Raw genomic sequence first — 20,728 nt, 5'->3', positions numbered from 1 at the left:
AAAAATATACCGCAACTAAAGGAACAGTGTACCAATAGTGGAGGTAATATGTTTCACTGACATGCCGTGGATTACTGCGATGAATTATTTTTTCTCATTGAGTCAATGGCCGTAACTTCCCGTTAAAATATTAACATGTAAATTAATTGCGCTTTTTGAATTTAGGCGGTTATATGAAAGTAAATCGTGCTTAATTCCTCCACTATTGGTACATCTACCCTATTTCACTTTTTTTGTTCTCGAGCGCTTTAAAATCATCGAAACAATCAAAAAAAGCGTACAAAAATTGAGAAGAATTAATCAAAATCACAAAAATGTACCGTTTTGTCTCAAATTCCGAACAGACTCATATTCCGAACACTCGGTTTTTGTATGGCAATTTGGTTGAAATGTTTCGCTGAAATATGTCACCAAATAACAAGGAAATGGTAGTCAATTGCTATTCAATTTTAATGTCCCCAATATAATTTATTTCACTGGAGTAGTGATGATTCTCTAGTTTGAGACCAGTAGAATAAGCTCAGATATTTGTTTTTGCGAAATTGTTCATTTAAATACGATTTATTCGTAGTGTTCGGAATTTGAATCAAGGTGTTCGGAATATGAGACAGAATGAATTTGGATTTGATTCGGCATTTGAATCAGAATGTTGTTCCATACTTTTGAGTAAAAACAATACTAAAACTTACTAAATCAACATTATTATCGGTACACTCACAGTTAGGCTTTGCGAAGAAATTAATATTTACACAAATATCAGCCAATTTATGACAATCAGATGCATTTGAAGACCTTGTTGGCCTTAAGTGTTCGGAATATGAGTCAAAACGGTACTTACGATCTTTGTGCCACTTCTAAACCTTAATCAAATTTTCTCATTTTTTTCAGGATGTTATTTTGAAACTGTTGATAATTTTTCACTTTGTAAATTTTGACCGCGAAAGATTTTTGAAAATATGCCCCACCCTAACAAGGGATGCGATATAAAGTTTGCAAACTGCCGCCGACACCTTCGCTGACTGTCCGTGTCGTAACCGCCAGCCAACCGTCAAAACCGATTTATATAGGTCAAGAAAGCGTGCAGTCAGAGGGTGGGTATTTTAAGAGCCAGTTCGCGAGAGCCGCAACCCCTTCTTGTATTGATGTTCTTCGATCAGGCTGAAATTTTCAGGGATTGTTCTTCTATATAAAAGATGATGTTTTGCAAAATATTAGATTTTTATATTAGGGGGAAGTGGGACAAAATGACCCCCAATGATTTCATGTCACTTAACATGCAAAATCACAAAAACTGATATAACTATAGTAAAACTTCACGGATTACGTTTAAATTTGGCTTGAATACTCTACGTTATATAAACTTTGAGATTGGCATGGTATTTGAATTTTAAAACTACTTCAAATCGAGAAAAACAAGTTTTTCATAAAAAATTTAGTGATTTTCAAATCGATTTTTTTCTTACCAACCGAACTAGGTCAAAAAACTAAATATGAAGTTTTGTAGGGCAACTCATTGGCTTTCATTTGAGGTGTAATCCAGTTATGCCGTTTCAAAAATTTTCGAAAAAAAAAATTTTTTTCGGGTTAGTGTTTGAACTTGAGCCATTTTGCGAGTACCGCAACCGCCTTGTTAAGAGAGGTTGTATTGATGTTCTCCGATCGAGCTGAAATTTACAGGAGTTGTTTTACTATATAAAAGAATATATTCCGCAAAATTTCAGATTTTTGTATTAGGGAGAAGTGGTACAAAATAACCACTAATGATTTAATATATAAAAACATACAAAATCAATTAAAGTGCTATAATAGCGATAGTAAAAATGCACGAATTTGCATGAAAATTGGCATGTTTACTTAACGTTATATGAACTTCAAAATAAACATGGTATTTGGATTAGAAAAATGTTTCAAATTGATAAAAAATCTGTTTTATTTTTGTTTTAATAAAATTAGTTTTTTTTTCAACTCAGGGAAACTCAGGAGCTTTCATTCGCGGTGTACCGTAGTGAATCAAAATTCAGACAACCAAAATGTACGTATAACGAAATCGCCTGGAGGCTTTGTATGTGCAACATTTCACTTATAAAATGTCGCAAAAAGCCCTTCTGAGTACAAAAGTGGAGGCGATATGCGTGCATATATTATGTGATGAATAATAACATACAATGCGAGTGAATAAATATTCTACGAAACAAAATGTGCAAATGAACTCAGAAAAGAAGTGTTTTATGCGAGGAAGCTCATCAATCTGACGATATTATCCACTATATTTTGCGGGTTTGATGTAATTAGTATGAATGAACGAGTTGTAACGTGAACTTTCATGCGATTTCTGTTTGTCTGGGCGGACACTCTGATAATATTTACCAATAAAATGCTAAATTGACAACATTTATACAACTAAAGTGAATGAAAAAATAGCTGTTTTTGTAGTTATTACAACGTATTGGACTTTCGTGGGTCTGTTCAACAAACTCATCAATGTCCCCGATGAGATCAGCTCAAAGGTATAAATTTATTGTTTAAAGATAATCGTATAGCATATTTTTATTACTTACATTTGGTCTCTTACTAGGCAAACAAATTCAAATTTTTAAATTTAATTTAGGGTAATTCAGGGCGCTATCTGTAATTATTCAGTTTTAATAAGCATGTAGTAATAATATATAAATGATAATCAACTTAATAAACGTTTTTGCGTTCACATCGATCAATCAACAATGAGAAGGTATTTTTTTCAATTCTCATTCCCCCACTAGATATTTCCCTCACTCATTCATATGGATGGTATCTATGCGTTCGAGGGGCGCTTAGATGGAGGCAATCGTCGCAGCAGTAGTGATTGTAACATAATAATACACAAAGTTATAGTTTAAAAGTTTAGTGACACCACATTGAAAAAATATGCTGTAAATATAGTTTAAAATAGTAAAAAGAGGCTGTCCGGCATTGGAGCCCAATGTTTTTGAATCCGAACATTGTATTGGAATTGTATGTTTCGATGCCGTAAGTACACAATTTTCAAATAAAACTGGAATAATACTTTGAACATCATCAACACATGAGCAATATGTAATAAGAACAATACTGTGCGTCGTTCATTGAACCAATCAGTGATGATTGCAGTTTAATCCACCAACATGTCTGTCCAAAAAACTAAATCACAAACATTGCTTACACAATATGTGTTCATTACTATTTAAAAAGAAACCCATTTGGTAGAACTACACTTTTTATAAGGGAAAAGTGGGTCAAAATGACCCCCAATATTTTTGTGTCGGAAAACACACAAAATCACAGGAACAACTGTAACGTTTAAACGGATTGTACTGAAAATTTTTTTGTAAAAACACACAATTTTCCGTGGAAAAATGCAATTTTTAACAATCTTCGTCTCTCTTTCACTCTTTCGAGGAATTTGCAAACATCAAGGCTAGTAAAAGTCAAAATTCCATTCTAGATATAAACAGTACAGTGTCTCATAGCAGCCATATGTGCAGTCAGTCTAAACTAAGCTAAACTCAATTATTTACAAATTGATCTCTAGCAAACATACCATCATACACACATACATGTAATCCTCCCAATCAAACCCATTAAACATTATCCAAATTAAAAAAGTGCGGTAGTTGATTCCCATCCAAACAGCGTGAGAAGAAACCGCCGAAGCAGCTAACGAAAACATTGATGCAATGACTTATTGTTATCCACCATCATCACTTTTGCAAGAAAGTGACATTTCTTTCAGATATGGCAGCGGCAACACGGTATGATATAATCGGTATTACAACTACCGACACGAGGCCTCCATACCGGCTGCTCATACCGCCCGGATTTTGATTCACCACGATACACCGCGAATGAAAGCCCTTGAGTTGCCCTGCAAAACTTCAACCTAGTTCGGTTGACCAAAAATAAGTCGATTTGAGAAAAAAAAAACTTATTTTACAAAATAATAGGTTTTACTCGATTAAAAATATTTTTTTATCCAAAATGATAATTTTAAAGTTCATATAACGTAAAGTAAACATGCCAAATTTCATACAAATTCGTGCATTTTTACTATCGCTATTCTTCTTCTTCTTTCTGGCATTACGTCCCAACTGGGACAAAACCTGCTTCTCAGCTTAGTGTTCTTATGAGCACTTCCACAGTTATTAACTGAGAGCTTTCTATGCCAATTGACCATTTTTGCATATGTATATCGTGTGGCAGGTACGAAGATACTCTATGCCCTGGGATGTCGAGAAAATTTCCAACCCGAAAAGATCCTCGACCGGTGGGATTCGAACCCACGGCCCTCAGCTTGGTCTTGCTGAATAGCTGCGCGTTTACCGCTACAGCTATCTGGGCCCCTACTATCGCTATTATAGCAGTTTAATTAATTTTGTATTTTTTATATATTATATCATTAGGGGTTATTTTGTAGCACTTCTCCCTAATATAAAATTCTGAAATTTTTCGAAATATCTTCTTCTATATAGGAAAACAACTCCTGTAAATTTCAACTCGATCGGAGAACATCAATACAACCTCTTTAGACAAGGCGGGTGCGGTACTCGCAAAATAGCTCAAGTTCAAACAATACCCCGAAAAAAAATTTTTTTTCGAAAATTTTTGAAACGGCGTATCTGGATTACACCTCAAATGAAAGCCCATGAGTTACCCTACAAAACTTCATATTTAGTTTTTTGACCTAGTTCGGTTGGTAAGAAAAAAATCGATTTGAAAATCACTAATTTTTTTATGAAAAACTTATTTTTCTCGATTTGAAGTACTTTCAAAATCCATATACCATGCCAATCTCAAAGTTTATATAACGTAGAGTATTCATGCCAAATTTCAACATAATCCGTGAAGTTTTACTATAGTTATATCAGTTTTTGTGATTTTGCATGTTTAGTGACATGAAATCATTGGGGGTCATTTTATCCCACTTCCCCCTAATATAAAAATCTGATATTTTGCAAAACATCATCTTTTATATAGAAGAACATTCCCTGAAAATTTCAGCCTGATCGGAGAACATCAATACAACTTCCCTTGGAAAGGGGGTTGCGGTTCTCGCGAACTGGCTCTTAATTGAATTCGGGAGTCGGAGGCAAATCAACACCCCACTCACTGGTGTTGCTGCCAGTCTACGTGTCTACGTCCAACTTGGGTGGTGGATATACCATGCGAGTGTAGCATAGGAACGTGAGTGGCTATTCCAGATTCATTTGTACTTAATCGGCTTTGCTGCTGGAAACTGTTTGGGAATGAGTGAATTATGTTTTATGAATAAATAATCATCTAGAAGATTCTTCATTTCTGATTTCAGTGTCTGTGTCACAGATATACACAATCATCTATAATGTAGCGACATCATCTGTGAATATTGGAATTCTTTTCTTGTGAATATGATTTGAAATCAATTCAAATATTTGTTTGAAGGAATTGAACCTGCCTTTTGAGTTGATGCACGATTGCTTCACATCACTTTTATATCTGCCGAGCTCTTAAAGAAGAATACAGCAATTCTTTTCATTTTTGGTTACAAATCGTAATCGATAAAAATCGATCGATCCGATATTAAGTGACCCAAACATCCATTCAAAAAATTTATTAATCGAAACGAAAAAATCGACAGAAATCATTTACATCAATCAGGTTTCGACTACATAGGGTGCAGAGTAGGGCGATTCAAATTTTAAAAATATTTGAAAATTCCAATCTCCCATATGCTTCTTACCATTGTATCCATGAAGATAGTGTTCTGTGAAATTTTCAGCTTTCTAGGTGGCCCAAAGACAATGTAGGTTTATATGGAATTTACTATGGAGAAATTTTGAGAAATGTTCCAAACACGCTAGTACTGTAACGAGGCAGAAACTTATCATCTCATATTGAAAATTCATTCTTCAAACCTTAATGAAGCATGTTTCGGAAGAAACAAATCCCTTTTGAGCTAATTTTGTTTGGGATTTTTGCACATGTTAGCAGGGCTATAATCCCATATTAAGTTATATAATAGCAAACAAACTCATGAATATCTTTTCTGCTATTCGACGGATTTAATTTCTCTCTTCAGCAAATTTCTTTACTATGGTTTGGAAAATGAGTTTTTAATATGGGATAATCAGTTTGTACTTACATTACAGTACTAGCGTGTTTGGAACATATCTCAAAATTTCTCCATAATAATTTTCATATAAACCTTCATTGTCTTTGTCGTGACAACATGTCTACTTGAAAGTTTCAAATAAAGTGCTTCTGGTTTATGTGAGAAGTCTGCGTGTCATCTGTAGTCGATTGCAAAAAAGTTTGGATATTTTTTCTTCGTACTTGCAAAAATGGAAATTATTCTATCAATGTATGTTAGAAAATTAAAGTTTTTCAATTTTACAATCAAACACTTTCGAATGTTTTTTCTATGTCTAGAAGAGCAAGACCACTAGAATAGCCTTCAGATTTGTTGGAACGGATCAAATTTGTTACACGTAAATGTTGATGAGTGGTCGAATGTCCATGGCGGAATCCGAACTGTTCATTGGCAAAAATTGAATTTTCGTTTATGTGGACCATCATTCTGTTCAAAATGACCTTTTCAAAAAGTTTAGTGATGGAGGAAAGCAAACTGATTGGATGATAGCATGAAGCTTCTGCAGCAATATTGTCTGGTTTTAAAATTGGTATAACCTTATCATTTTTTCATTTGTCAGGAGGAATATGCCTGTTGAAAACATTAGTTAACCCGTATAGGCCTGAGTGAAAGCAAAAATTCTAAAACCTTCACCGCTTAGAGAATTCTAAATGGATTCCAATGATTTTTTGTCAGTGTACTGGCGTACATATCTAGTTTCTAGAAGTGGACAGAGGAACGCGGAAATATTCATGTGGCCTGAGTTATTCTGAAGCATACACTGGGTCAGGTCGGGTGAGAAGGGTACTGTGCGTTTGTGCCCCTGGAGGTAAGCAAATTTCAAGTTAAAGATAATTTCCAGAATCGGCTATAATGTGGCCACTACATGGCGGAATTTTAAGAAAATTGCATCGTAAACCTTTTGAGAAACGGTTGAATGGGATAACTATGAGTTTTTCTTTTGACCAATCCTACAAATAACCATTTTCGGGTATCAGGACGCCTCAAACTTACGATAAAGTGGCCAATTTGTATCTGAACATCGGTGCCAAGCTTATGGGAATGCATTTTAGTGCACAATTATGTTTGATTTCTACTTTTCGAGAATTGAAACGGTTTAGTATCCAACAAATCTATTGCCGGTTTTTCTGGGCATTACGTCCGAATGGCCACATCTGGTATATTTTAAACGGTGTAAAACTCTTAAATTTCTAATGTTGAATATAAAATTTTAATGATTTATGCAAATTAAAATGGTTATCATTGCAAACAAATAAAGGTAACTTGGCACGTCCCAAAAATAGCCTTTTTTTACCCGACTTGACCCAGTGACCCACCAGAATAACTCCGGCCACAGGAATATTTCCGAGTTCCTCTGGCTACTTCTAGAAATTAGCTAAGTGGGCCAGTGAACTGACAAAATATCATTTGAATCCGTTACGAATTTGCTGAGCGGTGAGGGTTTCAGTATTTTTGCTTTCACTCAGGCCTATACGGGTTAAATATATCAACTAAGAATGATAAGCTACTTTCTGGAAGTTTCTTGATGAGGACGTAGAAAATTCAATCATCGCAAGGGGCTTTCATATTTTTGAATTTTTTAATAATAGTTCTCACTTCTTCCAAATCAGTTTCCCAGGAATTTTCGAAAACGTTCTTTTGATTGAAAATATTTTCGATGCCCTGAGTAACTTGATTTTCTATTGGACTGCCCTTAATTAAAATTGTGCGCGCTTTTAAACTGCATAGCAAGTTTTGGAGCTTTTTTCGCAATTAGTTAGTAATAATTTGTTTTCCTCATTCAATGCCGGAATTGGCTTCTGAGCTTTGTTCAAAATTTTAGATAATTTCCAAAAGAGCTTAGAGCCTGGGTCCAAACTTGTCCAAATGTTTGTTCCTTAATTGAGAAAATGTTTTTTTAATTTCTTTCTGCAAATCCTGCAATATAATTTTCATAGCAGGATCGAGAGTGCGTTGAAATTGCTTTCTCCTCACGTTTTTAAGACGGATCAAGAGTTTAAGATCATCGTCTATAATCACGGATTTGAACTTTACATCACATTTTGGTATTATAATCCTCATGCAATTGCCTCAACAATAGATTTTGTTTTAGGATTATAGACAGTGCAGAAATTCATCGAAACATAGTTTTTATCATATGCAGCAAAGATGTGGCTGTTCTGGATTATCCAAGTAAACTACAAGAAGCATAATGGAATACAGTACATCTGGCTAAACCTAATATTAACCCAGCCAAATTTCCCATAACCCATTTGTGCTGGTCTCCACGATCGTCATCTTTTGCTAAAATATCATTGTCATAAAAATATGCAAAATCATTGTTTGTTCTATCATTGACCATCGTTATACATTGCACCTCTTAATGAAAGTAATATGAGCATCAACCGCGGGTGCAATATGCGACCAGTGTAGATGGTTCCGGTGTGGACATTTTCTGCTGACTTCGGCGAAATGAAAATGTCCAAGTTGGTTCCCACGTAAAATGTATGATACATTAAAATGTCGCTCCAGGTGTCTATTTCTTTTGTACTAATTGTTAAATCAGAACGATGCGATGTCACAACTGTGACCCATCGCTATATAAACAGATGATTTGAATAAAGAAAGGACTCATCATTCTAATTTCAAAGAGTGAACTCCGATTATTCATTGCTCTTAGTCGGACCGGGTAACACCGTAATCCGCTAAGATACCAATGCTATAAAGAAAGTCCCTCTTGAAGGAAAAGCAAGTTACACATTGCCTCGCTCTGCGACTGTACTGTAATTACAAACACACCCCATAAACCTAAATCTGAGAAGGAAATGGGAAGAAACCCAGTCATAAGTCATTATTTTGCTTGGATGATATTTTATGAGGGGGATCGCCCGGGTCTGTCGGTGAAGAACTGACATTGGCTGTTGGAGGAAATTATTTTAATCTGGCGTCGCGTTTGCATGATCGCTTATAAGTAGGTTACATTTAACGTCAACACCAAGCCAGATTGAACGTCGTTAGAGAAGTGGGATTTTGCTCTCGGGGGTTTGGTTTTTCCCCGGTGAACAAAAAAGCTACAGTAGGAGTTACCACTGCTTCCGTGTGCAGAGCATAAACCTTGCCTGGTTGCGTACATGTACTTGACCTACACGGATGGAAACGGTACCAGATGGGATGGGGAATCGATTTTCCCTCTATTTTATCCGAAAAGTACGAAGAAGGGGCCATCGGTATAGGTACGTATGAAAGGAAAGGAAATGCGTTTTGATGCCGCAAAACAATCCAGGTCGGCGCCTATCTGCTAGTTGGCAGACACCATGGACTTGCAGTTGCTTACTCTAACATTGATTCTTTGTTGCACTGAAATTCGCTCCAGGCTGCTGAATACATGTTGGGAAAATTACGTCAGCGCCATTATGTTGCCCCTTATGTTGATGCAATCGCATTGCGAGTCTTTAAATAACTTAATGTTTTTGGGTTGAATTCAAACGATGATTTTTTTTTGTTTGGCAATGGAGCCCCATTTATATCGGTAAATAAGTAGAAGAAAAGAATACGTAACGTTAGTTGGGACTTATCGATGTCTGAAAAATGGGAATATTAGTATAAAACTTAAATGAACGATTCCTAGCAATTATCAACACCATCAAGATATGCTGCTAGTAATTTATTATTGATAAATCATTTACGAATTCTAGTAAATGAAACCTTTTGAATAGTCTTATTCATAAAAGTCTCACTTCAAAGTGCATGAATAAAAATTTAAAATCTCACATTCTTGTCTCTCATATAAATTATTATTTTGAAGTTGTAGAAAATCTGAGTGAAAGATGATTCTCTCAATTGATTCTTATTGCAATATCAAAGTTACCCTAATCTTATCTAAGCGCTTGCACAGCCAATATTGAAAAGCATCCTGGAAATACTGGAATTTCTTATTGCAATATCAAAGTTACCCTAAAATAAAAATTGACTTTAGGTTACATGACATACTGTTCATAATCGCATATCAGTAACAATTGCAAAAAGTAGACACGAAAAAACATCAAGTAATTTTGTCTTCATGCGAGTTTTCGTGTTTATATGATCAGTGTTCAGAAAAATTGAAGAAAAAAAATAGATGAATTTAAATCTTTTAACAATCAGTCAAAGACTCTAAGATTTGTTATCTTATCGAGATTATTTTGGAACAGATGTTTTATCAAGTAGATTAGTTACAATATATTCTCTGATCCCGAATGCTAAGAGAACTTTTTTTTAAATAATTAAAAAGCACTTGGTATAGCCTGATTCAACACCGACTATTTGAAAACTTAGGGAAAAAAAATGTTACATCAGCATACAGCATCCTGTTGTGTTTGTTGTGAACAAGAAAATGTTAAATGTAAATCGATTATATTCGTTAAAAAGTCCTAGAGCGGCAAAACAACTTGGCATATTTCTTGATTTTTCTATAGAAAAAAAAACTTGCAGGTTTCCTTAACTAAATACATATGATATGCTGATCATAAGCGAGATTAACTTAATCGACACAAATGCGAATGTTTATTTTTCTTTGCTGTCTTTCTAGAGCTCGGACCTAGTTAACCAAATGCGAATGTTACTGTTTTCAGAAAATACAAAAGATAGCCTATTTGATTTATATGTTGGCGTAACTGAACCTATTGCAAAGATGCTTTGAGATACATTAGATTTACATAAATGCAAAAAATAATATCAAATTTTAGCTCAAAGAAAGGCAAAAGTGCAAATCAGCAGAGAACATGTTTGAGCTATGTTCTATCTCACAAAAACCGAAATTGTCAAAAATGTACTTACCTTAACACTTAAGGTCAACAGTGACTTCAAATGCATCTGACAGGCATAAATTAGTTGATATTTGTGAAAATTTTAATTTCTTCGCAAAGCCTTACTGTTACTTGTTGGGTTTGCTGATAAAATTGTTTATTTAAACTTGTTTATTATTGTTTTTACGCGAAAGTATGGAACAACATTTTGAATCAAATGTTGAACACTGTGTTCATTCTGTCTCATGTTCCGAACACCTTGATTCAAATTCCGAACAACCGAATAAACCGTATTTAAATGAATAATTTTTTAAATAAATTCCTCTGAGCTAGTGCTACTGGCCTCGAACTAGAGAATAATCACTACTCCCGAAGTATAAAATAGATTTGAAGACGTAAAAATAGTATTGTAATTGACTACCATTTCCTGGCGATTTGATGTTATATTTCAGTGAAACATTTCAACCAAATCGCCATACGAAAACCGAGTGTTTGGAAAATGAGTCTGTTCAGAATTTGAGACAAAACGGTATTATTTACTTATTCCTGATCGCACAAAAAAAAGACATTTAAATTCCTTGTTTTTCTAAAACTCTTATTTTACTCGGGCAAAGGTCCGACTTCCATAGAATAACCAATATTTTCAGAAAATCTATAACGAAAACAAAAACCACACAGTGGATCGTCAGCATATTTGCTAAAAATTTGCTGAACAAACTTGTGTCAAAATATTTACCTATTTTTATTTAAAACAGTTTCAAAATTCATTGTTCGATTATTTTGCTCCACCAGCGAGTCAAAGAGGCATAAAGGCATAACTGTCACCTATGAAATTAGTAGGCATTGAGAAAATAGTTCTCAAAGGTTGTTTCCTCATACAAATGTTCATAATTTCTATTACATATCTATATGCCATATAGTTTAGCACCACCGCACAGATAATTTATTTTGCTTTTATTGATCAGCAAAAAATATATATATGAACACAATAACATTTTTTTTTATTTGGGTCTTAAGCTCATACAGAAACTTTTATGTTTTTATTTTTCAATGCAATTCCACCAATCTCATATTGATTGTACCCCGTTTGGCATGAAGTCGTTTGACATAAGGCCGTTTGGCATAATCTCATTATCATGATATCAAGTCGTTTGACATAATGAGCGATCTTGAAAAAGCAAATTCAAACGGTGGTAGGTCGTTTGGCATGAATTCGATTGCTATAATGATCATTTGACATAAAGTCATTAGGCATAACGGTCATGTTGCATAATAGTCGTTTGGCATAATGAGGTTGAAATCAAGAATATATTAGGGTCACATTGCATTTCTTCCAAATATTACTTATTCTTTTGAGTTGCACTGTCGGGATACAATTTGGCACTGATACTATTGATATATTTAGTCACATATACCGTTCTTTCAAATACTGGTTATTCTTTCGAAATATGATGTAACAACAATTATAGTTATTAAAACTGTTAGTTGAAATCTAAATAAATTTACCCTTCTTTTAAACATAGGCTGTTCTTTAGAGCTATATTGTTCCAATAATTTTTGGTATTGTAGCTGAGATTAGACTTCCTACTGAAATAAAGGTAACAAATGAGTGCATTAATCTGTCCAGGTTATCAGCAAGGAGAATCAATAAAATGAAATCGTTTGCTGCAGTTACTCCGATGATATTCAACGCAATTTTTACTATTCTTCCGTTTTCCCATGCTGCAATTGTTTTTGGCGTCCAATCTTCTATTGTTTAATTAATTAATTTGGCCTTCTTTCAAACATAAACTGTTCTTCAGGGTTATATTGTTATAGGACAATATTTTTCGAAGCCCCATTTAATATATTTCACATTTTGCTGTTCGAGAATAATTCTTGCAAGCGTTGCTATTAGAATAACTATTGCTTTGAATCCTACAAATATTTCAACAAACATTTATTTTTAACAAACACTGGATTTTGTTTCGAGATATGCTCGAAAATGATTACTTCAATTACAAATTTTCCTTTCTTTCAAAAATAAACGATTGTTATGGTTAGCTTCATAAATTAAATTATAGAAATACTTACTTTGAAATATGTGTTGTTCTTTCAAATTATGCAGTGTGGAGATTTTTTGGCATTGGTGCTTTGAACATTTTAAACAAAAAATCTACTTTCTAAAATAGTTTTTTAACATAATTTAATAAAGTGATGTCAAAATTTTTGCAGCATTACATGTCGACGGGGTTTACTTTAATTGATAACAGGTAAATATATCAAAGAACAGGTTTCAAGTGATAATTAAAAAGCATTGTTGGATAAAAGTCGTTACGGGTCTGGTCATAGATCTTTAATTTAATTAACAATAATTTTCTCTACTTCCAAAAACATATGTAGAGTGTCTTTGAGCTTGTGTGAATAGCCTATATACAAGAGAGGATTTTTTTCTAGTTTCAATTTTCGAAGCGAAATTCAAAAGAATCTTTTATTTTTAAAGAAGGGAAAATTTGTGATTGAAATACTAATATTTCCAGTATACCTCCAGACAAGATCCTACGTTTGTAAAAATATGTTGAAATATTAGTATGATTCAAAGTAAAGAATATTCTAACAGCACGGTTTGCTTGAATTGATAAAACAGCATAAAAAGTATAACAATAAGCTTTTACTATAAAAAGAACAGTCTATTTAAAAAAAGCAAAATTTATGATTAAAACAAATTACATAATAAGATTGAACGACAAAAATGATTGCAAAAACGAAAGGACATCAAAAACTGCGTTTGAGAATCATCGAAGTGACCGTTGTAATCAAGGGAACTTTTCACTGATAACTCGTTTTCGATTGTCATCCTTACACCAGTTGGAAAAAAATACCTAAACATATAGATCCAAAGAACAGCCTATGTTTAAAAGAAGGTTAAAATTTATATAAATTCTAAATTAACAGTTTTAATATCTATAATTATTATTACATCATATTTCGAGAGAACATCCAAAGTTTAAAAGAAGGGTGGGTATGTGCTAAATATATGGAAAGCTTCAGTGCCAAAATTTATCCCAATAGCTAAACTAAAAAAATAACTAATGCTTGAAATAAGGTTTTTTTTTCTGAGTAAATAAAATTTCATTGGTAATATTTTAGGAAATATGCCTTAGTATTATCGTCAGCATGGTGTTGTTGAATAAAGAGTTATTTTTTACAATTGATTCCAAAATCAGCCTTATGTCGCCTTAAGAAATCCTTGGTTCCAGGCTCAATATGCCAAACGAGTATTATGCCAAATGGCCATTAAAACAAACGACCATTATGCCAAACGACTTTCTGCCAAATAATCTACCACCCTCATATTTTTCCACATCACTGTCTAACAAATGTGTTAATTCAGTCAACTCGATACCTCCCTAGTTCGATGGTCCCTGGATTTATATGCGTAGTAAAGTATATGATGAAACATGAATGTTGCGATAAAAAAGATGTTGGTTCGAAAATCTATACAGGATAGTTCGGCTTTTATGGACAGTAGCAGTGTCAACAAATATTATCTTACCATCAAATAGGCTGTTGAAAAGCGCCATGAAATCTCTTATACAAAATGACAGGATTACTTTGTCTTCACACGATCACGTCAAAACCCTATATAAATACAACAGTGAAATACTTGTGCAAGTTCGTTGACCCGTTCTAAAGCCATTTCGTGACATACAAACACCATTCCACTTTTATTTATATAGATAAAGTAAATGTATAAAATACAAACTATGTTTTGATAAGAAAACTAACCAATATAGGCCTAGCTACGCACTTCCAAAATTATCGAAAAGGTTTCCATGTCATTTTGTTTCATGCAATGAAATTTGATCTTAAACTACAATTTTCACGTCAGATCAAAACAACAACAAATAGCTAAAACTTTTCCAAATCTCAATCGATTTATATACTGTTTGGCATGAAAAGGTCATTCTCAAACAGCATTTGCACCACCTTCATAGTGTTTGCGTTGAATCGATTTAGAAATCTTCAAAGGAAACTTTCGTCCAACCTTACTTGTAAAATTAAATTTTTAAGTAAATTTCTGATCAAAGTTTTGTAGGTATTTTTATGCAAACAGTACTTTATGGCTAGTATGAAGACCGTCACATAAATATTAACATCTTGTGTTATAATCAGCAAAGTTTTTCTCCATACTCGTCTCAAACTCATGTAGCAAAAGTTCATTGTAGTTCAGTGTGTATTGATAATCAGTTTTTGGAACGTTTCCATTGAAAATGAATAAATAATCTGACATAACATTGCTCTGGAAACTGTAACTAGTAGTAAAACGGCCCTCAACGCTGTATTTTTTTTTTCGATTGTTATGTTTTTTTTATAAAAATGTCGAACCATGTAAAACTCTAAAAATGTAAAATGTCGAACCTTACTCTAATGTAAAACAAAACTCTGTTATATCTGTAGGGGAAGGGGTGGTAAAATGAACACCTTAAGGAAATCATCTTGTTTCTGATAGAAAAACAAGGAATGTGTATAGCTCTATCGCACAACATCAAAAATAGGGATGTAATCTAAAGCAGTGACATGGATTCAGACTAAAATAGCTACATTTTCACATATTTTCATCGCTATCAAAAAGCGATGCAAATGTTCATTTTACCTGCACTATGTGGGTAAAATGAACAGCGGTTGGTGGTAAAATGAACACCACGCAAAAAGCGTGAGCAAAACAAATATTTCTGAAAATTTTTAATGTCCCACCGAAAATACATCCATTAATGATTGTAACCCATTCAAAAAGAATTCAATAGGTATCAAATTTGACATCATATCATAACGATATTCACCTCACTGAAAAACCTCAAGTCTTTCGAGCTAAAAGTTACGTCAGTTCTAATTTTCAAACGTGGTTTTCTAAAATCTTTGTTTTCTTTGGTATTTTCACTTCAATTGGGTCCTAAAATTTTTAATGAAATCTTGTTTTTATTCAATAACAAGAAAGAGCATCTTACTGCAACTACTTTAGCAATATTTCCCGCTCAAATAACGGCTATATCATGTTTAAACTTTAATTTAAACATTGGATCCATAAATGAACCTTGACACTTAAGATCATGTTTGACGTTCGCTTAGTCGACAAAAACACCACAGGGGTTTTAGTTTCACCACTGGGGTTGTTCCTATCTGACATTTCGGAAGGGACACGGAAAACAAAATACACCCAAAATTTGAGTTTAAGCCAAGGAGTGTGACAAAATCTAAAAAAAATGTTTTTTGGACTCAAACCAACGGAAAACATTAGAAAATTGAGTAAACATGTGTTATTGGCCTAAACTTAAGCGTTTGGCACTAAAATTGGGACAGGGCTTTAGGACCCTATTGGCTTACGTATTAACCCAAACACTCAGATTTATGCTCTAAATCGTCCATGCGTGATAAAAATACATCGAAATTTGTTTTTTCTCGGTAAAAGGCACGGTGTTCATTTTACCACCCCTGTTCATTTTACCAACACTTCCCCTATGTCTATTAGGACTGATGTAGTTACTATGGCACATAATAGGGGAGATGTACCAGTTTTGGCCACCCTAAGGAATTTTTTTTTGTACATCAATCAAACGACCTTTGGTTACTGTCAATACATTAAACGAAACTTTCAATCCATGCTCAGCAGGGAAAATATATAAACTAATCAGAAACTTTGTTTTTGTATCAAAATTGGGGTGGCGAATACTGGACCACTTGCATCAGTATTCGCCACGATAGTAGAAGCATTAACCTAAGAATGCTAATGTCGCTGCACTTTTGGAACACATCAAATTCAAACATTGTGTTTGAAAAACATGCTATGAATACTTGGAAATTTTATTTCAATCATACGTTAAAGAATACGTTGTAAATTTATAAAGTAGACACTTCTCTTAAATTAAATATGACTTAATGTTAGATGTTACATGACATTGCATTTATAAATATTCTTCAAGTAGAAAAATCGTTTGGGTATACGGTATAGGACATATACTATGCGCCAAAGCCGTTTTTCCATATAAAATTGTCAACTTCAGATAGCTATATCTCCGCTGTTTCTGAACCGATTCTTTTCAATTTTCCTGTGACAAACTACAAATTGTCTCTATTTTTGATAACTATTGAAAAAATTGCGTAAAAATATTTTATTCAAATGTAGGTTTCAGATAGGTTAATTTTTTTCAATAAAAATGCATCAAGATAGAACGTGTTCTAGCAAACATACTATGCGTCGAATTTCTTCAAGAGGGATAAAATAAATCCACCACAAATAACACACAAACGTTACCAAAAAGCATTTTTTGCATTTTTATTTTCATAACTTTACATATGATCAACTTCTCTGAGATTATAATAATATATGCAATATATTATGCATATACACTCCCGTGCAAAAGTTTGGGTTCACCCCCTCAAAAACATACAAAAGTGTTCTGTCCATATCTCTGTGATTACCAGCCCAATTGACACTTTTTTAAACCGCATTCGAAAGACAAATAGTTATTTTTGCTATATTCGTATGTATTTTTCCAAAAATATTTTTTTAAATTTGTATACTAAATTTTTACTTGAAGTTGTAACATTTTCCAAAAAATACACTGGAAAATCATATCTAGTTTTCTCAGCATTGGATCGGCCAAAATTTTAAATCAAAGTGTCATTAGAATAGTAATCTCATATTCTTTAAAGAAACCCCACGAAACAATAGCGGAAAAATTTGTAAAGTACTCGTTGAAACAGTCAGTCAAGTCATCGTGCAAAAGTTTGGGTTCACCCCTCAGTATGATGCAAATCGTGCAAAAGTTTGGGTTCACCTGAGCCGCACGCACATATTTTTTGTCAATATCTCTGCCTAAGGTTTCACTGATTAAAGTAAGTTCAGGTGAACCCAAACTTTTGCACGATGGCTTGACACAGTCCATTGATTTTGAATACTTTTCAGATTTTTCCGCAAACATTTCGTAAGAACTCTTCAAAGAATATAAGATTACGATTCTAATGAAACCTTGTTCTAAAATGTTGGTCGATCCAATGCTGAGAAAATTAGCTATTAGCAACTTAAAGTAAAATTCAGTATACAAAGTTCAAAGAATACATAGTAAGAATAACTCTTTGCCTTTCGTTCGAATTCGGCTTAGAGAGTTTCAATTGGACGTGTAATCACAGAGATATGGACTGAACACTTTTGCATGTTTTTAGGGAGTGAACCCAAACTTATGCACGGGAGTGTATGTGTGTATGAAAATATAATGTGACATGCCAATTTCTTTAAAATTTATCGAATGTTTACGCTGAGTTCATCAATTTCAAACGCATATGAATTGTAGTAGCACAATCCATTTCATGACCCGTAATTCTGATAAAAAATATACTTGAGCACCACTGGGTAAAAGGATAATTTAATCTAAAAACCATAACTAAAACCACCTAATGATGATTAGTTGAAATACTTATCCGCTCAATTAGTTTTAATGAATCCTCCAATACCTAATTGCTACCAACGAAACTGACGAAGCGAAATGAAAATAAATTAATCTGCGTGATTCATGCATGGAATCAGACAAACGCCCGCTCGCTCGCCCACCAATCCAACAGCACAATGTAACTTACTTTCAAATTGACTAATCGCTTACACCGCCAAAACAAACAGCTCCAACTTGATCGGATTCAACCGCACCGTCGGATGCTCGAGTTCGCTGCTCCAGATGAGATGCAGCTTCATCGCCAGCAGCACCAACTTCACCAAACACTCAAATTTTCCCATAGATTCTTCTCCAGTTGTTCACGGTGTGCTTCTCTACATCTGTCAGCATTAATTCACTTCGGCACCTCCTCGCCCATTTCAATCATCATTTATTTACCCCACACGCTCACCGTACCGGCAAATCGTCGGTTTTCTTCAAACCACACACAGCATAGAAGCGATTTTCTCAGTGCATTGCACGTGTTTTTCACCTATTTTCAATCTTCTCACGGAGGGCTGGAAAATCTTCGCCAAGTGGCTTCTTTCTTTTCAATTCGTTGCATGGATTATCCCACGCCAGCTTCTCTAAACTAACTTTACAATTTTACACACAAACACGATTTGGACTTTGCTAGTACACATACGACACTGGATTATGTGCATAAATTGGTGTACAATTAGCATACATGACACTGAGTTGAGAATCAGAGGAACCTCCACGATGCACACGTGTTTCCACTACTTGGGGGTTATTTATTATTCATCTACTCTCATCCATTCATAAAATCGCACAAGGCAGTGCAATGCTTTTTCTCTATTGGCACACAACTATCTAGGTGCTTGACTGAACGTTCGTAATTTTTCTTCTTTTTCGGGATTATTTATGCTTCATTTCTCCCGATTTTGCGCTTCACTCATATTTCATCATTCTTCGCTTGATCCTCGCTGTTCGCTTATTTTCGTTTCATTGTCGTTAATAAATTTATATGAATTATTCACTGCATTAACTTTGCGTTTTTCATGCATTTGCTTCGATTTTCTCGTTTGTCTCCATTATAACATTTACTTGACAATAATTGCTAACATCAATGAATGGTACTTGCTTTCGACGACGTTAAGGTCGGCGCACGTTAAGGATCGAAGGAAAGACCGTCGATTGCATAACACACGTTGCTTACTTCATATGAACCGTTTACAGTGCCCATTGACATATTCCACGCACAGATCGCGCTCTGGAGCCTGTTTTATTTTATGCTGCAGCGAATAGGTGCGCGATCTGATGCCAATACCGAACGATAGGCCACACATGTGAGCGAAAGTTGCATTTTAACCGTTGACAGACATGTTTTCGTTGCAGCCTGCCTCGTTCAGGCTATTAATTTTTAATGAACTTTAATTTGAACCACACTCAACTTTTACAGTCCTGTTAAAACACTTTAAACAGCACTACTCGAACGTGGAAAACCAGTTTCTGATCCGTGTCCTCCTTCAAAGTTCTCATTCACTACTAGTTATTATACGGCGATTCAATAAGCACAGTTCAGTTCTCTCTACAACAACTGCGACGGAGCTGTTCAATCCGTTAGCTTCGATCGTGAACCGACAAATCCTTGCCCCCTAAACTGGCTTAAGCACATGAAACATTGTTGTTTGTAGCAGCACCAGTCACCGGATTGGATCCTGATCGGAGGTATCAAAACTTCACTTGAAACCTGCCATAATTAAGGAAGGACGTTGTCACTTGTAATCCGCTCTACACTTCACCCAACAATCAACCAATCACAACTACCCGTCACAGATCCAGCATCAGCTGGAAGCCACTCCGGTCCAAAGCCCCAAACAAAACAACCTGATTCAGAAGGGCGAAAACACACATTTTTGGGGTCCACACCGAGGGGGAACTCAAGAGGGGATCAAACTACACCAAACTTAAGCTGTAGAAGAAGAAGAAGGGGGAGGAAGGATTTACAGTACAAATCCGCGGGTCGCGCACTACTCGCCGCAATTAAGTCTCGCTCGCTGGTAAGTAAACCGTTCTGGTTGAATGGTCGAACACAACTGCCTGCCCAAGTCGGCGAATTTAGTGGAAATACCTTACACTTAGCAGCGTTCGCCACTCACTTTGGTTCTACTCGGTACTGGCTCTGTGCTGTTGTCTGCTTGGCGGGCCAAGGTTTGAACGTGAGAGGACACCCCAATCGGTGCCGCCACCATTCGTTACATAGTTGGGGTAAGTACCAAATGCCGAGCAGCGGCGCAAAACAGCTGCTGCTAGTGGTGCCACTGCTTGGAGTTTGGTGCGATTTTCTTACCACTTACCTACCCGACCATAGTGCCAGCGGGATACGACGACGC

The 20,728-nt window shown here is 34.9% G+C and overlaps 1 protein-coding gene across 2 annotated transcripts in view; it reads right to left on the bottom strand.

Annotated features, from left to right (window-relative positions):
• The window catches only part of LOC5565389 (leucine-rich repeat-containing G-protein coupled receptor 5), a 563,747-nt gene extending 543,248 nt beyond the window's left edge, over positions 1-20,499 (bottom strand). The window contains exons 1-2 of one of the 2 annotated variants that reach the window (XM_021845321.1): positions 18,776-20,499; positions 18,520-18,729 (exon numbers count right to left, since the gene is read on the bottom strand). The gene's annotated coding sequence lies outside the window, so the exon portion shown is untranslated. Of the gene's footprint in view, positions 1-18,519 lie in introns of both variants that reach the window. The other variant, XM_001649692.3, reaches the window with a different exon arrangement.
• Positions 20,500-20,728: the final 229 nt, after the last annotated feature.

The sequence above is a fragment of the Aedes aegypti genome, chromosome 2 (genome assembly GCF_002204515.2).
Source record: "Aedes aegypti strain LVP_AGWG chromosome 2, AaegL5.0 Primary Assembly, whole genome shotgun sequence".
Classification (NCBI taxonomy): Eukaryota; Metazoa; Arthropoda; class Insecta; order Diptera; family Culicidae; genus Aedes; species Aedes aegypti.
The sequence above is the reverse complement of the archived record's forward strand: the minus strand, read 5'-3'. Positions and strand labels throughout refer to the sequence as shown.